Raw genomic sequence first — 20,177 nt, forward strand, 5'->3', positions numbered from 1 at the left:
GGGGAAAACGTTCATTCAAGTGTATGCTGGTGCTGTGCCAAGTGTTTGATTTTAATTGAGCTTAAGCCCTCTTTTCTCTGTTTTCCTCATCATTCAACCATGCCTACCCTGAAACTTAGACAAATCTGGATCAGAAAATCATTAAGACACCCCCCAAAAATAAAAGCTTAGGTATGACCCTATCCTGCTATTTTGCTTATTTTTCCCCATTCATTGTTTGCTAGTTTCTCTTCCAATTATCTCCTGCAGTGCCAAACATATTGTGTCGAACAGCAAATTCTGCCTTTACACTATCCAAAATAATTGTTCTAGATGGGATGGGGAAACATCATTTTTCTACTCAAAACAATTTCCAGATGAACACTCATGACTTGCACTACTCATATACAACAGACTTTTCCAGGCATTTTTGGCACCAGAGAGAGCTCATAATCATGATACTGAAACTGTTAGATGCACTGAAGTGTCCGTTGAAATGAACCACACCACCAAACTTGACACGCAAAATGAACGTATTTCGTTAGCTCACTCACTTCAGGAGAGCTGCAATTCACTTTAAGAAATTAGAGATTTCCTTTGACCAGGCCTATGAGTATGAGGTGGAACTAAAAGTTGTCAACAGTCATTCTTTCCAAATTGCTTTGGCCATTCTGCACAGATTTACGCACATAGTGCACTCAGAAGCAGTGAAAAAATTCCAAAAGCATGGAGCTGTATCAACGGATCCCAGTAAAATGCACAGGGAATATCTGGAGTCGTAGATGAATTTATGTAAGCAAAACTTTAACCCACGTTCTCTGAGCTACCTGCAACTCTTAGTGTGGACTTTTAAAAGATATGGTCACATTGAGGTCGGTGTTGTGGTAAAAGGTACATTGCATTCCAGAAAGGTGTTTGTTACTTTGATTCACAAAATGTGTATTAGTTAAAACTTTCTTCCCCAAGTAATAGAGATTCTCGTTGGCTTAAATAAGAACGGAGAATTTATTTTAAAGACAGGGGTTTGACTTGAACTTTAGGTCAAGATACAGCCAGTTCTTGCAAGAACTGGACACAGGAAGCTAGGTAGCGTTCTTTCTCTCCTGCCCCTGTGTAGGTTGCTCAGCACTGGGATCTTTGCCTTGGCAGCCACAGGCCTCCCAATAGCAGCAGCTGAATCCAATATGCAGTTTTTCAACATATGTAGCACCAGCTTCATTGCACCCCCGTAAGTACATCAGCCCAAGCACTGGCCGGCCAATGCCTCCTCCTCAGAAATCTAAAACTAGCTCCATAAAGTGCTTCTTCTGAGCTACAGCTCTGAGACCCCTCCTCCACGCTTCTAAATTGTCGTCATTTCAATGTCTTACTTTTGGGCCTTCAGCCCTAAGAGTGATAGCTCCTTCCTATAATTGCTACCTCTAAGTTTTTTCTTTTTGGTTACATAATTGACAACTTTAGATCTAGTTAACATTTCTTTGTATTAAATTATTTGTTGTTCAAACAACTGGAGAGTTTTCTGTCTCACTGGACCCTGACTGATGTAAGTGTCTATTATTGAACTACATTATTTCTGTAGTCCCTCTAGCTTTAAAATTTTCTAATACATAAATACACTTTGGTAAATCACAAGAATTATATGATTATAATAACAGTAGTTGAGCATTAATGGCAAATGCCTATACTCTAAGCACCATGATAAGAGGTGTACTTTGGCCATCTCATTTAGTCCTCACAATAACCTATGTGGCATGTCACATGCATATTCTAGTTTTACAGAAGAAATAACTGAGGTTCAGGGAAATTCCACAGCCTATGCAAGGCAGAAGGCTAGTAAGTAAGTGATAGAGCCTAATATTCAATGTGGTTACTGGTTCTTCTCTTTGTTCCTTTCAACCAGCTCTCATAGCACTTAACCATGGTGTAGTAGTTACTCGATTTCATGGCAGTTCCCCTCAGACAGAAAGATCAGAATAAGAGCAGAGACCAAGGTTCTATCTAGCTTTTATTTCTAATGTTGTCACTATTATGGAAGGACCACAGTAAATATTTGTTGAGTTGAAGTTTGAAACTTGAAGAAACCAATCTGGAGGATTTGAAAAGACAGAATGACTCATGAAAGAGAAGTTAAGTCCTAGAGCTATTTGGAGCAGCCAATTGAAATGGTTTTCAAAACAGATGTAGGCCTTGGCATCTAAACAGTATGATTATGTGCCCAGGAAAGGAGAATTTCATGCAAGTTACTCTGTATGCAAGATCCAAGTAAGTTTTCTGAAACTGGTGTCAACCCAAGAAGGGTGGACCTAAATCCCAGAGAAAAAAGTCTTCACTATGAACACAAAGGTACAAGAGACCTCTGGTTTGAACTAAAAACTCCAACTGATACTAAATCGAGGACATATAATTTCCTAATTCAAATATAATTTTGCCCTAAGACGTCCTCATACTTTAAAACAGTAGGCTGTGCACGGTGGCTCACGCCTGTAATCCAGCACTTTGGGAGACCCAAGCAGGCGGATCACTTGAGGTCAGGAGTTTGAGATTAGCCTGGAGAACATGGTGAAATCCTGTTTCTACTAAAAAAATAAAATAAAAAATTAGCTGGGCGTGGTGGCAGGTGCCTGTAATCCCAGCTACTCGGGAGGCTGAGGCAGGAGAATGGCGTGAACCCAAGAGGCGGATCTTGCAGCAGTGAGCCGAGATCGCGCCATTACATTCCAGCCTGGGCAACAGAGTGACTCTGTCTCAAAAAAAAAAAAAAAGTAGTTGGTCCACTTTTATATGGCCATACAGGGGACCCAAGGGCATTGCTTTCATGGCAAGATAAACCCTAGCTCCTGGGAAGTAATAGCAGACAGTCATCCAAACTATAGTGACATTAGCAGAAACCCTTTCAATTAGAGATTATCCCAAGGCTTCATCTAGTTAGGGTGCAGCATTTCCTCTTGAGAAAAGTATAACAATTTTTCTCTAAATTGGATGGCTTAACTATTACCACAATGGTAAGTTATATAGTTGAAAATTTAAACTCTTTATATTCAAAGCACCAGAATGACCTAGAGAATCAATTAATTTGTCCTGCTATTCAGTGAAATTTTTGTAGTTTCAAGTGCACCAAAATGTGTATTGGCAACAGAAAAATAATTAGTTCAAAAAATTTCACAAACTTTCAAATTTACACACTTGGGAAGTTACTTTACATTTCCTTTCCTAGTGTGCCCATTTGTTTGGGATTAATAAATGCTCAGGCACTCAGCTGCTCACATATTTTTCACAGCTGTTTGTTAAGAGACCCTGAGAATGTTTCAAAGTTCAAGTTGGTGTCAAGCTGTTTGAATTTCCAAATTCAACTTCTAGGCAAAAAAAGCTAGCATCTCTCAAGTCTGTTGTTATGGACTTTTTGGTCATATTTCAATGCAAGAAATTCACTTTTTGTTTTGTTTTGTTTTGCATCACAAATGGATCATGTTTTATTGACCATTAAACTATGAATCTTTAAAAAAAATGAGTTGAATGGTCATGAAGGTATGAATTTTTCTGTTTGCCTTACAATGAGAACTTTTCCCTGTAGAAATATATGACTTAATAAACTTACAAAACTTTAGACTGTAATAAAATATCCAAAATTCGTCCATACCCAAGCAAACTGAAAATCTTAACTAATCTTTCTCAATTATCTAGTCCTTAGTTTCTCCATAAATATAAAGCAGGACACACACAAAATAATAAAACGAATTTTTTTTTTTTTTTTTTTTTTTTTTTTGAGACAGAGTCTCACTCTGTTGCCCAGGCTGGAGTCCAGTGGTGCAATCTTGGCTCACTGCAACATTTACCTCCTGGGTTCAACCTATTTTCCAGCCTCAGCCTCCTGAGCAGCGGGACTATCACCATTCCTGGCTAATTTTTGTATTTTTAGTAGAGACAGGGTTTCACCATGCTGGCCAGGCTGGTCTCAAACTCCTGACCTCAGGTGATCCACCCGCCTTGACCTCCTAAAGTGCTGGGATTATAGGCATGAGCCATGGTGTCTGGCCTAAATTACAATTTTGATGACTATCCCTCCAAATGCCAAGTGATGAAGTAATGGTCTTCAACTAAATATTGAAAATCTGCATATTAAAAATTGAAAATCTGTATATGAAAATGTATAGACATCGGAGATCCAGCCAGCTGGCAAAATTGATGTTAGCCTACATAATACTTTTTTTTAAGTAATAAAAAGAAATGAGAATTTGGTTAAATATTATGGTAGAAATTTTCAAGTACCTTAGCTAATATTTAGAGTTTATTGGCTATTTAAAAACACTCCTTTGAGTTTCAGCTGGTTCTAAACAACATCTGTGATCCATATCCCTAAAGTCTGCAGAAGCATAACATCCACACATTATTTGGTTTCACAACTGAATGTTTTGATATTCAGCTATATTAAAGTAATGAGCCCAATTACTAAAATAATCTTACACAGTTTTCCCAGACAAAAAGAACGATCGTGTTTGCGAGTCCTTCTGTTTCTACCAACCATCTTAAACACCAGCCTATTGTAAATTATAAAGCCCTGCTTAATCACAGCAGTGCATTGTCTGCAAACTTCCCTATAATACCTACTTTAGAATATCAGGCACACTCATTGATAAACAAATACACATTTCGAAAGAATCCTTTGCCAATTTTAACCAATTAAAGATGAAAGCTATGATATTGCTGAAGGCAAATAAAAGATTTTCTTTTCTTTTGCTCTTGCCCATAGCAACTAATGACAATAGCGTTTTAAAATATCAAAAGTTAGATCCCCGAAATCATTCACATTATTAAAATGACCTTTGTTTAAAGTATAACAAAGTACATTAAAATATTGTATGTGAGGATATATGTTTACAAAGTGAAGAATGCCAATATTAACAAGGGCTGGAAGAAATGATCACTCACTAGCCTTCTAAGCCTGATCTATCATCATTATTTAATATCGTGCCATCATTGACCAAATTGCCAATTTGTTCTGAAATTGTCAACTAGAAACATGGCACAGTTAGATAAGCAAATTATTATTTCCCAATAATTCCCAATAAGTTGTTGGCTCCCTGAACCACTTGTTATGAAAACAGTTTGAATTGAACTTGCCAATTTCATAATTTGATGATCACTAGTTTCCCTTTCACAAAGATTTAGTCTGGCCCTTACATTAAATCAAATTCCCACATGGATGTATCCCTTCACCACCTTCCAACCCCTCACGACCTGTCACACACACCCAGGCCCACAGGTACACCATGAACCCTCCCTACTTGCTGGGGGTTAGCCTTTTTTTTTTTTTTTTTTGAGATAGTGTCTTGCTCTGTCACCCAGGCTAGAGTGCAGTGGTGCTATCTCGGCTCACTGAAACTTCCGCCTCCCAGGTTCAAGCAATTCTCCTGCCTCAACCTCCCAAGTAGCTAGGATTAGAGGCGTGAGCCACTGTGCCTGGCCTTAGACTTTTATTGGATGATGTAGTTCAGACAACGTAGTAAGACAACTTTTAACCTGCTGCTGCTAAACCAAAATGGTTTTGATTTGGTTCCCATTCATAGCTTGTTTAAAATACAATTGACACTGAACAATCCAGAGAGGCAGGACTCAGTAACGTTGCCAAAAAAATTCTTCTGTTAATACACTCATTTCTCTGAATTAAGAGCTCAAACCTCACATGTGAGGAGTATGTGTGTTCATCTTATCTTTGTCTTCAAGTTTGATACTCAGAGCAGCCCACTCATAAGTTTAATGTGTTTCTACACTAGAAAAAGGAATGAAACAGCATTTACTGGGACTCACTGTGAGCCAGGCATTGAGGGAGATTTCACCTAGGCTTCAATTAATGAACCCTCCAATAATCCTTTGAGATTGGAATGATTATAACATCCCCCAATTTACAAATAAGGTAACCAAGACTCAGAAACTAAATTTGATCTTAGTAGTAAGTGACCTGGATCTGAATCCAGGGAAAATTGGGTTTGTTTAAGAAAAACTGAATCTGATTTCTGGGCTGGCGATCTGCTGGGATGATACAAAATGTTGCCCAAATGGGTCAGTAGGCAGTGGGCATTTTGCAATACCCCGCACAACCTGCAATTAATGAGTATTTGAGTTGACATTTCTTTAATATTTGCCTTTCCTGTTTCCTTGTAAGCTCTATGAGAAGATGTAGGTAGTTTCATCCATCGCTCTATTTCCAGTGCTAGCACGTAGGAGGCGTTCGCTAAATATCTTCTGACTGTCTAATGTGCTCTGCCTCTCCTGCTCGTTTTCTCAAAGACATCTAAGCAGATTGGCACAAGGACAGAATAATCCTGGATATACCCACCAACAGACTTCTCTGTCAATTTAATCCTGTGCCTCACCAATGCCCCTTATCTTTTAGAAGCCAACAATAACCAGCTTTTAGCTAATTGCTTTCAAATCGATTAGGAGTGTTTCCAAGTAGAATAATAATAGATCCAGTCATTATTGAACTCTGACAGTATGCCACGTACTTAAGCGCATACATGCATCATCTTACAGTAGATGTTATCATTCTCTCAATTTTACGGATTAAAATTTGTACTGTAGTGTGGGCACTGTGGCTCAGGAGGACCTGCCAGGCCATCTGAAGGACAGCTGTAGCACCGCCCTGGTGCTATGCTCATTCAAAGACTCCAGCTGCAAGCACAGGTGCCCTAAGTGGGCAATGGCATGGCATGTGGAGGAGAGTGTGAAGCCACATCTGTTCATGATGTGTGCTCTGTTGATCTAGCAATGGCAGGAGCTGCAGGACCTTCAGCAAGAGCTGGAGGAGCTATCAGCGGGCAGTGATGGTATGCTTATCTGGAAGACTGGCAGCTGTGGTCAGTGGCTACAGGAGGCCAAGGCCAAGCCCAACCTTGAGTGCTTCAGCCCAGCCTTCTACACACATAAGTGTGGTTACAAGCTGCAGGTGTCTGCATTCCTCAATGACAAAGGCAGTGGTGAGGGCACACGCCTCTCACTATACGTTGACTTGCTGCCTGGTGCCTTTGACAATCTCCTTGAGTGGTCCTTTGCCCGCTGTGTCACCTTCTGCCTGCTGGATCAGAGCGACCCTGGGCTGGCTAAACCACAGCATGTCACTGACACCTTCCACCCAGGCCCAAACTGGAAGAACTTCCAGAAGCCGGGCACCTGGGGGGGCTTCCTGGATGAGAGTTCTTTGGGCTTTGGTTATCTCAAGTTCATCTCCCACCAGGACATCCAAAAGCGAAAAACTATGTACAGTGTGGGGAATAGGTCTTGGGGTCATCAAGGGCTGGAAACAAGTGACCTCAGGGACTGTCTCCCTTCTTGGGTAGGGCAGACATGCCCTGGTGCCGGTCATACTCTACCCAGACTGAGGTGCCTGCTCAGGTGCTATGTCCTAAGAGCCATAGCGGGGTGGAAGTTGGGGATGGAGAAAGGGTAGTTCAAAGAATCTGTCTTGAGATCTGATTTTTTTCCTCTTTCCCTAGCTGTGCCCCCTCTGGTTATTTATTTCCTTAGTGCCAAGAGGGCACAGCAGGGCAGCCTTGATTTTTAAGAAATCCGTAAGTGTATTTATTAGAAAAAAAAAAAATTGTACTTTGGCAAGGTTAGGCTACTTCTCCTAGAAGGAAGAATTATGAAGAAGGAGGAGATAAAAAGCCAAAAGGGAGACGGGACAGTGGCTCTGGAGATGAAAAAGAGCCTAGTAACACAGATATTCAAATTTCTCAGACCTGAAACCACACCACTCTCAGCCCTTCCCCAATTCTGCAGGGCGGCCTGGGGCGTCCCTGGGGAGTGCCGCATAGGCAAGCCCATCCATGATCCTTCACTCTGGCCTTCTGGAAAGTTCACCTGCCTTCAGAATGATGCCTCAACTCTTCCTCTGTGATGTGGTTTCTCTTCCTACAAAGCAACATTCAGGAGCACCTAATACTGCAGCCCTCAAGGCACTGCCAAATGGGCCACCTTCCCTTTGGTTCCCAATGCTCCCAAACCCTGAACTGGGCTCCACCCAGATGTGAAGAAAATAGCCCGTCCAGGACTGAAATTCACACTGTGAGGCCTTTTTGAAGAAGATGTACCAGATTTCCTGCCCTTCATCCCCAGGATCTATCGATATCATCGCCTGCACTAAAACTTTCCCTCAAACTCTTTTTTCCCCCATGAAATAGGTGCCTGGGGAGGCACATACCTTGAGACACACTGAAATTCCTGGCTTAGGCTCAGCTAAGCTAGTCTCCCTCTTCCCTTTAGCAGACAGAGTTTTAGGGGAGCAAAAAAAAAAAAAAAGCTACAGTCAAAACTGTGTCTTTGTAACCTGGGGGAAATGTTTCTCAATCCTTAAAAAAAAGTTTCTTAGCATGTTGGCTTTTGCACTTTCAGAATTTGCCTCCAGAAATACACAGGAACTGTTTAATTTGATGTTCATTGAGACAAATGCTGTAATCTGCCTTGGGAGAGCCAGCTGATAGGGAAGCTTGACTTGTAAAATAATTTTGCTTTGATGATCTCACCAACCTATTGATTTGTCAAGAGTTTTATTCAGCAAAAGCATGATACAAAAGATGAAGTCAAGAAGAGCAGCAGTTATTTAACCACATTAGAACCCAGGTCTGTAGTTTCTTTTACTGGAGACATTTACATAAGCAGACATCATCTTTAATCTTTGTTTATATTGTCACAGTCTTGTTTTTAGTCTTTTTGTCTCTTAAAACTAAGCTGTGATTATTACTTGCACGTTTTTACTGGCTTATTCATTCCAGTTGGGATTTTCTTCCAACCTTGCCTGGGAAATCCAGTTACTAATGCAAGTACAGTGAATGGTAAGCTCAACTTCCACTAAAGTAGCCATTTCTGTTTATCAATTTCTAATTTGTGAAATACAGAGCTGACAACTGGAGATGCGTAAATGAAGGAGTCTCTTACTACCTGATGTAGAGAGTTGTCTGTGCTCACCTGCATTGGTAGGAGTTTTAATTTCACCATTTTCACTACTATCTTACTTCATTGTCTGTCTTTCCCTCTCTGTGCTTCTTTTCCTTGTCTACAGGGAAGACTGTAGATGACTACAGTCTTTTCCTCTATCCTCTAAGGATAGGGTAGTCTAGGGTTTTATATTTGGCTTTGTGCAATATATATTTTTATATTTCCACTTTGAATGTATATATTAGAAGTGGCATCAAATGTATTATTGTAGATTTAACTTTTACTAACAGGAATCTAGGAAATTTGTCTGAGTCTCCACTCTATTCCCAGCAGCTAAAATAGCATCTAGTACATTACAGGCCCCGAATGCATTTTGCTGCATGAAGAAATGTATCACAAGCCAGGGTTGAAAGGTAAAAGCTGTCTTCTTTAACAACTTTGCAAACCTGTTGCCAAATAATCGTGTTTCCATGGAAATGAGAGAAAACAGTCCATCATTAAATGATTGTCATTTGTTGATGAAACAGATCGATCTCAAAGATTGACCAAAAGAAATACTCATTGTTAAACATTCAGTACCCTATACTACTCTAAGAAGTCTAGATAAAGGAAATGGAAAGAGAATAAATTTCAGTTTGGGATTCACTTTGAAAGGAAGGGTTTGTAAAGCCCTCCAATTGGTCCTTGAGTATCCATTCCAATTTGTTCTAATCCAGTTTAATTTCTACAAAGATTAGCCAAAAATATTAACAAGGACAGGGAGAGATTTCTGGCTTCCAGAAGTGAACACTTGAGCCACAGCCAAAGCTATCACCTCAGATGAAAATAATATGATTTACCACAAGAGTTCCTGTCTTCTTTCACTCTATTACTTCAACCAGTGTTAGAAATAGGGGGCCAAGTTTATTCAGGATGCTAATGACTGTCATCCAGATTCTGAGACTCTGTATGCAAACCGATAGTCTGAAGATGAGATCTGGCCCACACATGTATTTTATTTGACCCACACTATTTTTTTTATTGAATTAATTGCCAATACAGGAAGTCACAAGAATTCACATAAAACCCCAGCTTTCTCTTTTTTTTTCCTCAAAATATGAAAACAGAAGATACGGTGACTCTGGGTTGCAGTTAAAGTGCAAATCACCATGGCCCCACCACTGCCTATCTATATTCTGATGCTGGAAAAACTTTCAATTGCTATCCCTCATCAGCCTGCATTGTTTTCTTTCTAATGCCCTGTTTATCTGATATATTTACCTTATCTGTCCGGCTCTGCATGCAACTACTGTCCTAAATTGTCCCGCAAGTGTTACATTTAAACTTTTCTTGCTGCTTTTCTCTGTGAATATGTGAATGTTCTGATTGAAGCTCTATCTGTATTATTCTGCACCAACTGATCCATTTCATTAGTTTCTTCCAACCTCTTGCACATGTGGTCACTAAAGGGGTTAGGATGGAATTAGTTAAAAGACTAGTCAAGTGATGAAATCAGTCATTTCTGTGACTATGGGTATAGGTAGGGTTTCCTAATAAACATACTGAATGCCTCATTAGCCCATTCAACTTGGGTGGGCTCCGTACGCTCTTAGCAAAAGAGAAAAATAAGCAGAGTTTTTGGGAGGAAGGCTAAGCTTTTGAATCTTTATTGGAGCATATGTTACATACTTATATATGCATATAATGCTACACACACATATGCATATATATATACACACATATATACGCATATATTGTTAAAATCATAGGTGAAACTATCTTGTCTCCTGTGGGCTCATTTAAAGTGTTTTTCAAGTTAATTTTAACTATAAAATGTTTTTCTTTTCCCTTTATCTTTTTAATTTTTTATATACTTACATTGCTTTTATTATGATAGTACCTCAATATTATAAACACAAAATTAGAAATTAATACTAAATATACATAATTTTGAACAAATTTATATCCAAAATACATTTCTAATTAAATACAAACAAAACAACAAAAACAATACAATTCAAATGACTAACTCCAATTTAATATGGTCAGCAGTATTGTTAAATTGTTCATAGTGGACACTTACTGTGGGATACGGGGACTTTTGTGGAAATCAGACTGTACAATTCCACAGTTCCTTCTACAAAGTCCTTGGGACAAGATGTACCACTGAATCTGGAAATTTTTATATTTATAAAAGGGGAGGTACCCAATAATCAAATCCATTAAGATCTACAGTACTATATATGAGTATATGACTATTCCCAGTAAATGGGATCATAAAAACTATAAATACCTCATGTCAGTGCAGGTCAGTTTTTATCACCAAATGAGTTTTTCACAAACTTACAAAAGTTTGAGGGTTTTGAATTGTGGATACAAGTCTATGAGGTATGTGACATTCATCCACATTATCCAACTATAAACTCTTTAAAGAAGAAGGAAGAAGAGTAAAATGATAATTAAAATAATAATAATATCATTGATTAGCTTCTTCTCGTGCCCTACATCTATGTTATTCATTCTTTACTACAATCCCATAAGGTAGGTCTGATTATCCTCACTTTTTGGAAAAAGAAGCTAAAACTTTGGCGGTCATAAGAAAGCCTTTCAAAATGCTGCCTTGGAGATGCTGACTCACAAGTAGTATAACCTGGGATAGTCACCAAGAAAGTTTGTGCTACTTTTTTTTTTTTTTTTTAATACTTTAAGTTCTAGGGTACATGTGCACAATGTGCAGGTTTGTTACATATGTATACATCTACCGTGTTGGTGTGCTGCACCCATTAACTCGTCATTTACATTAGGTATATCTCCTCATGCTATCCTTCCCCCCTCCTCCCTCCCCACAATAGGCCCCAATGTGTGATGTTCCCTTTCTGTGTCCACATGATCTCATTTTTCAGTTCCCGCCTATGATTGAGAACATGCAGTGTTTGGTTTCCTGTTCTTGTGATAGTTTGCTGAGAATGATGGTTTCCAGCTGCATCCATGTCCCTACAAAGGACACGAACTCATCCTTTTTTATGGCTGCATAGTATTCCATGATGTATATATGCCACATTTTCTTAATCCAGTCTGTTACTGATGGACATTTGGGTTGATTCCAAGTCTTTGCTATTGTGAATAGTGCCGCAATAAACATACATGTGCATGTGTCTTTATAGGAGCATGATTTATAATCCTTTGGGTATATACCCAGTAATGGATGGCTGGGTCAAATGGTATTTCTAGTTCTAGACCCTTGAGGAATCGCCACACTGTTTTCCACAACTAGTTTAAGTCCCACCAGCAGTATAAAAGTGTTCCTATTTCTCCACATCCTCTCCAGCACCCGTTGTTTCCTGACTTTTTAATGATTGCCATTCTAACTGGTGTGAGATGGTATCTCATTGTGGTTTTGATTTGCATTTCTCTGATAGCGAGTGATGATGAGCATTTTTTCATGTGTCTGTTGGCTGCATAAATGTCTTCTTTTGAGAAGTGTCTGTTCTGATGGGGTTGTTTTTTTCTTGTAAATTTGAGTTCTTTGTAGGTTATTATGGATATTAGCCCTTTGTCAGATGAATAGATTGCAAAAATTTTCTCCCATTCTGTGGGTTGCCTGTTCACTCTGATGGTAGTTTCTTTTACTGTACAGAAGCTCTTTAGTTTAATTAGATCCCATTTGTCAATGTTGGCTTTTGTTGTTGTTGCTTTTGGTGTTTTAGATATGAAGTCCTTGCCCCTGCCTACGTCCTGAATGGTATTGCCTAGGTTTTCTTCTAGGGTTTTTATGGTTTTAGGTCTAACATTTAAGTCTCTAATCCATCTTGAATTAATTTTTGCATAAGGAGTAAGGAACAGATGCAGTTTCAGCTTTCTAGTTACGGCTAGCCAATTTTCCCATGTGCTACTTTTTATTCAAAATAATCTCTCTATTAATTTGAATAAGAAAAAGGAATAAGGCTGGATTAATAATAATGTGCACTTAAGACAGTGATATATAGGTATGGTCAGGTCGTGTGTGTTTGAATAATACTAGTATGGATAATATAACTTCAAAAAATTATAAATTCGAATTCTTATAATTCATAACTAGGCAAATATTTAATTTTTTCCCAAAGAAAATAATGTTTTAGGAAAATTAGTGGTATAAGCAAGACAGTTGTTATCTTATTGGAAGGAACACCAACTACGAAATCCATAAAGAAAAGACCTATAGATTTGGGAGCCTAAAGCCAAAATATTCCATATTCAATGTTTTCCAATTCAAGAGACACACAGAAAACCAGATAATTATTTGCCAGTCAAGTGCTGAAACATTCTTAATACATAAAAAAGGAGCACCTCTAAGCAAGCAAGAAAAATACAAAGATTCTAGTAAAAAATAGGGTGTCAAGAGAGGATAGCCAGATCCCAAGCCAAGAGGTTAGGCTGGCCAATGAATATATAAAAATATTTTCAACCTCTTCAGAAAACATAAGGAAATAAAGAGATAATAAATAAAACAATGCCACCTACTACATTATAAAAGATGAACAAGATTAATAATGCCCAGAGTTGGCAAGAATATGGAGATGCATCACATTTATCTACACTTGGTTGAAGTAAAAACTAATATAAAGCTTCTATAATAAAATGTGGATTGCACTATCTAAAAAGAAAATACCTTTAGCCCAGTAATCCCACTCCTATGAATATATCATAAAAGTATAATTAAACAAGCATACAAAAAGGTATGCATGGGTTCCTGCAGCAATAGTATAATAGTGAAAATTTGGAAATAGCCTGTAAGCCTAAACAGGGAGGGTTGGTTAAATATGTTACATTTCTTAGAAAGGAATATAATGCAGCCATTAAAAAGGAATGACATATCTGAATACTCAATAAAAAGGAATTTTGAAAAGCATTTTATAAAAGATAATGTCTAGTTGATTTTACTTTTGTGTTCATAGGAATACTGCAATCAGTAGGGCATGAGTAGGAAATATCTATTTTTTTTCTCCCTTCAAACATATTTGATTTGATTTTGCTTCTCTGTACAATTGTCTCAGGTAAGATTCTCCAGGAACTTAACTCTGAGACAGAGTCTAGTTGTAAGATGTTTATCACAGACAGCCCTTGGGAACACCTGTTAAAGAGGGAAAGGGAGCAGATTGGACAGGGAGAAGGTGAGCTCTGGTGCCTGCCAGCCCAATGACACCTTGGCCAACTTTAGGGAGCTCTGGAGCCAAAATGGTCCCATAATGGACTGAAGTGGCAAAGCCTCTATATCCTCCTCCTTAGTCGTGGGATCTGGGCTACCCTGGGAGGGGTGTGATGGACTTGAGCAAGTGGCTGTCTCCAGCTGAGGCCATCCCCACAGGAGGCTGAGGCCAGGTTTTCTCCTGACAGCACTCCAAATGGCTGGGACAAGAAGTTCCACTTGAAGGGGGATTTGCATGGCATTTCATGTGTCCGCCACAACAATATCTTGGTTATATCTCACTGTTTTTTCATTGTGTTCAGGTTGAAAACATATTTTAAACCTAAATCTCACATCTTAGGTTTTTGCCCTTCCCCACACTATCAGGTGAGGCTCAGAGCCTAGCTGGAGGCAAGGGAGATCAGTAATCTATTAACCTAAGTCATCTATGAACCTACTTTTTTGCTTTTCTTGCAGCTCCACTCTACCTCCATAGGCAGCCAAGGGTGGGTTCCTTACAGGATGCCTGGCATGCACATGACTCAAAAGAAATTCCACCACCCCTGGTCTGTGAAGGGGATCACTCCTGGTGCAATTATTTCTCTCCCTTGAAGGAGACTTTGGGATTCTCCCAGGGAGGGATACACACTATCTATGTGTCTGTGTCTTTAGACTCTGGGCCATGTGCAGCTCTCGTGAGACTCTCCTGTGTTTTAATCAGGGAGCAGACCAGGAAAAGCCTCTGTGTTTTCTTCTATTAGGTTGGTGCAAAAGTAATTGCAGTTTTTGCAATTTTCATTGCAGGTCTGTCTTACAATGCAGCAAGCTTCACTTGTGGCAGTAAGGTACCATTTTCCTCTGCTGGCAGGGGCCTCACCCTATCTCTGGATCCTACACCTGCCTTAAGAGGAGGAGACACGCTACAGTATTGCCTCCTCCTGTGTGTTTCCTTATGTTAAATGATATTTCCCCAGAAGTGTCTCTAGCCATTCATTACATAAGGGCTGGAGTGGGTGCTGGACGTTGACAGTGGAAAGCCAGTTGGACATCTTTCAGTAAGAATGCTCCAGCCCCTCTCTCTAGAATGTGTGGGTACTTGTCTTCCATTGTCCTGAGATTTGGGGCCTCAGCTAACACTCTGAAACAACTCGAAGAACCCCATTTAATAGCTAGTTACATGTGTAAAATTGTATACATGCACACACACACACACACACACACACACACATTAGAAGGAATATTTGCCAAAATGCTGATGTTGGTTGTCTCTAGGTAGTTGAATTTAGGATGAATTTTCTCTGTTCTTTAACATTCTATTCTGAACATGTGCTATTTTTTGAAGTCAGAAATCAAAAGGGGAAAGAAAGAGCACCAGGCTTGGAATCCAGTGTCCTTGGATGCCTGTGTCCTAGTCCTGGATGGGCCATGTAACAAGTTCTATAGACTTGGGAGAATGACTTAAACTCAGTGGTCTCATCCATGAGATAGTTTAATTAGGTTAGAATAAACTATGACCTGAAGCCAGAAAGAAAACCAGCATGTTTATTCATGGCCACCAAAAGTTGCAGAATAAATATTGTACTTATGATAAGTGCGTTTCTTTATTAAGCAGATACATACCAAGTAATTGCAGTGTGCCAAATGCTAGGTTGAAATAAGGACCCAAAGATAAATGAAGCCAGTACCTAGATTCAAAGACCTCTCTGTCCAGTATGGTAGACACACCTGCAAATAAGCCCATTGACAATTCAGTATGGTCAGTGTAGTGACATCAGCTTGTGGAAAGGGCAGATGAATTCTAGGAGGCAGGAGAGATTAGGGATCATTTTCTTGATCAGTGATACTGGTACCTAAGTGTGTTCTAAAGGATGAGGAGGAATGTATAAGGGAAACACTAGGATACTATTAAAATCACTCGAACATTTTGAAGACAAATAATATTGTAGAGGGCATTTAAGGAGAAATCCATTCTCCTTTGATGTTTTCCAGTTTAATCATTCATAGTCTCTTCCGAAACTCTTTGCAACACATCTCAATGCTTTCCTGAACCATTCATGAAGTCTAAGCATACATCTGTTTGTAGGATCTCTGCAGTGAAGAACACACAGTTCTCAAGTCTCACTTTGGTCGTACTTGCCTTCTAACACTGAAAATGCTAAGTAAACAGGATTCTTATCTATTTATTAAGACATTCACAGGGTTCTCTAAGACAAGTGTCTCCTCTTCCCCTCTAACCCCACAATGAGTTCCTGTCAGTAGAAACTTGAAAGTAATTAAGCCTGATTTCTTAAAACTATTTTCTAACTCTTGACTTTTCCCTGATTGACCTCCCTCCATGGGGACGAATTAATGAGAGTGATTCCGTTGATGTATGTGGAACCGTGGCACGTAGATGGCACCCAGAGAGGGCTCTACATCACATCCAGGTTAATCGTGGGATCAGGACACATGTGGACGCCACAGAACTGGTAACCAGGATGCAGTTAAATAAAGATTCTCTAAATATTTGTTCAACATTGATTCAACAGAGAGACAGGAAACTGCATGGAAACTGGGAAGGGAAAAGAGGCCTTGGGGGCAGCCCTCCGCCTCTCCATTAGTGTTCTAAGTGATTTAACTGCCCATGAACTTGCCCTTTTCTTACAGCAAAAATGAGGTTCCACAGAGAAATGGCACTGTGTTTTTTAGCAGGCCGTTCGGTGATCACCTAATGTGACTGCACATGCCCTTTGGAAGTCTGACCCTCTCCGTCCCCAAGTGTCTCATTAGAATATCCATCCAACTATGCACAGTGGACTGCTGATCCCCAGAGGAGTCCCAGCAAGATTTAATGTCTTCATACTGTTGCACATGCAGAGCCACTTGGGTGACTCTTTTAGTGGACACCACAGTCATCCAGTCTGTAAGGATCAATCCTGGTCTCTCTCAGAATCCCATGAGAGTCTCCCAAAAAGATAAAGAACGCCACATTTACACTTCTATTGTGAACCAATGCAGGCTTATTCCCAAGTCCTAATATATTCTTTCTGAAAATGGAACTGTGTAGCTGAAATGCTGAACTGCGGCTAAACTGCCCAGCCACATATATTTTAAATTGTCTAACTACTTCTCTTTCTGCCCTTCCAGACTATGGTGTCCTTAGAGTCAAGGACTGAGTCTTCTTTTCACTTAACCTTTATCATTTAGTGTAGAGCTTGAAATAAATAGAAATTAAACCAGACATCTTCCCACCAACACCTTCCAAGAGTTTTTGAGAATTGTCTTTCAAATATTTCAACTTTGAGAGGACGCCTTTTCTTTTTACTTCTTTAAAGTAGTCTGCCACTGTGGTACCCTCAGCTCTATATATTTTCAAGCAACCAGTTAACCAGTTTCAACCAACTCAAAGAGTTTTGACTTCTAACCATGTGATAGGCATCAGGCTAAGTACTGAGATACAGAAATGAAGGTACCGCCCCTCCTACTCACACAGCACACAAACTGTGTGCAGATGTAAATATTGTACGTGTGATTAAATTACAGGCTTAACAGTCTAGTCACTTGATTCAGTTTTACCTGTCTGAATACATTAATTCAATTTTACAAGGGACAGACCCCTTCCTTCGTTTTCTTGTACTACCCTGAAGCTAATGCAGAGAATATAATTGTATGAAGCTGAAAATCAGGCTCCATTCGCCTAAAAAACAGGAAGTTGCCCGTGGCTGCTTCTAACCTTCTCCTTCCTTTTTCTCTGTTTAATTCACCAAGCTTCCTCAATCTGAGCCACCCCAGTCCCACATAGGGAGATCCAGTCTTTAAGGATCAACTCCGATCTCTCTCAGAATGCCATGAAGAGATGTCCCAAAGAAATAAAGAGGCCCACACTTATATTTCTATCTTAAAACAAAGCAAGTTCATCCCCAAATTCCAGTGAGTTTTCTCTAAAAAGGGAAAAGCCACACAAGGAGGATTACAGTTTACAGGAAGTGAGGAAATGACCTTTCTAAGAAAAAGCTGTCGAAGGAAGCACTTGCCTCCAAAGATGGGAGGGACACAATTAATTTTTGCCCTAACTGAGGAAAGGTAAAGTTAATAGAGGGAAGAGAATCTCAGAAAGGGAAATTAAAGCCAACATGCTTCTGGCTTCTTGAGGCTGCCCCCTGAGTTAATTAATTACCTGGGAGGGGATTATGAAGTGAGTTGTGAATTTCTCTTACTTCATACACACACACACACACACACACACACACACACAAGGAAGAACCACAGTGTGAATCTATTTTAAGAGCTAGAAACTGGCTTGGGGAAATTGCTGATATACTGGGAATGAAAGAAAAAGGGATTTTAAAAAAAACCCTCCTCAACAGTAAGAAGTAGGAGGAGAGCTACTTTAACAATCTCTGAGCTGTTAATGCAATCACAATCTGGATCCAGGACAAAACGAAGGATTTCTTTCCTTCCTTTCTCTTTTCTTATTTTCTTACCTTCCTCTCTCTCTTCCTTTCTTCTTCTTTTATCCAATTGGTAAACATCTGTTATATGATAGATACTGCCCCAGACACTAGGAAAACAGAATGACATCCATAGTCCCAAATAATATTAATTCATAAGGAATAAGAGGGAGAAAAAATTTCCATTTAATTTCTCATAGGAAAGAAAGAGGAAAAACTGGGGGGAAAATACTCCTGATGAATGGATGGGACAGAAAGTGAAATCCTGCTGGGCCTAGATAGGTCTGAGGACTCAATATGAAGAGAGAAATTGTTTTGATGTACCAGAGTGGAAGAAGAAAGGCGGGATGGAGGGATCAAGATGGCGAAACACTTCACTCCACAATGTGACTCTTCACCAAAGGCACCAAACGTTCAATTAGGTGTCTCATGAAAACCAGTAAAGGAGCTGAGTTCTGTGTACAGGGTGTCACATAGCACAATAGAAACTGTAGGCAAAGGGCCCACAGAGACCACAGAAGAACCACAGAGGAAGATGAGGGCAAGGCCACAGGGACTCCTAGAAAAAGCTTTGCACATCACAAGCCATGTAACTGTGATCCGGGCTGGGTTTGGACAGACTTACAAGGGTCATGAAGCTTCTAGGCTGCATTGAGTTTTCACATTCAATTAGTTGTAACAGCACATTTGAAAGTCCATAAACTCAACAGCTGAGGATAAAAGAAAAAAATCATTAATACACTACAAAACCCAACTCACCTGATGATGATGGATCAATAATATCCATGAGGCCCAGGGGCCCAAGTGGCCATAGATAGGCAACAAGGAAATCCATGAATTCCCTAAAACTATATGCAAAATGTTGTGAAAATATACAGTGAAGCTCTGCATAATGATGTTTGGTCAACAGTCCGCATAAGATTACAATGGAGCTGAAAAATTCCTTTCACCTACCAACATCAGAGCACAATGCATTACACACATGTTCATGGTGATGCTGGTGTAAACAAACCTACTGCACTGCCATCCATACAAAAGTATAGCACGTACAATTATGTACAGTGCATGATATTTGGTGATAATAAATGGCTGTGGTACTGGTTAGTGCATTTGATATAGTATACTTATTATCATTATTTTAGAGTGTACTACTTCTACTTATTAAAAATAAACTTAACTATGAAACAGCCTCAGGCAGATCCTTCAGGAGGCATTCCAAAAGAAGGCATTATTATCATAGGAGACGACAGTTCCATGAATGTTATTGCCCCTGAAGACCTTCCAGTCGGACAAGATGTAGAGGTGGAAGACAGCAACACTGATGATCCTGACCCTGTGTAGGTCTAGGCTACTGTGTGTGTTTCTGTCTTCGTTTTTAACAACAACAAAAAAGAAGTTTAAAAAGTAAAAAAATGCTTTGGGAGGCCGAGACGGGCAGATCACGAGGTCAGGAGATCGAGACCATCCTGGCTAACCTGGTGAAACCCCGTCTCTACTAAAAAATACAAAAAACTAGCCGGGCGAGGTGGCGGGCGCCTGTAGCCCCAGCTACTCCGGAGGCTGAGGCAGGAGAATGGCATAAACCCGGGAGGCGGAGCTTGCAGTGAGCTGAGATCCGGCCACTGCACTCCAGCCTGGGCGACAGAGCGAGACTCCATCTCAAAAAAAAAAAAAAAAAAGTAAATTTTAAAAAT

General features: G+C 39.7%; 1 pseudogene; it reads left to right on the forward strand.

The window, feature by feature from the left end:
• LOC105549558 overlaps positions 1-7,423 on the forward strand; it is a 44,966-nt pseudogene extending 37,543 nt beyond the window's left edge.
• The last annotated feature ends 12,754 nt before the right edge of the window (positions 7,424-20,177 follow it).

Source organism: Mandrillus leucophaeus, unplaced genomic scaffold (assembly GCF_000951045.1).
Source record: "Mandrillus leucophaeus isolate KB7577 unplaced genomic scaffold, Mleu.le_1.0 Scaffold443, whole genome shotgun sequence".
NCBI lineage: Eukaryota > Metazoa > Chordata > Mammalia > Primates > Cercopithecidae > Mandrillus > Mandrillus leucophaeus.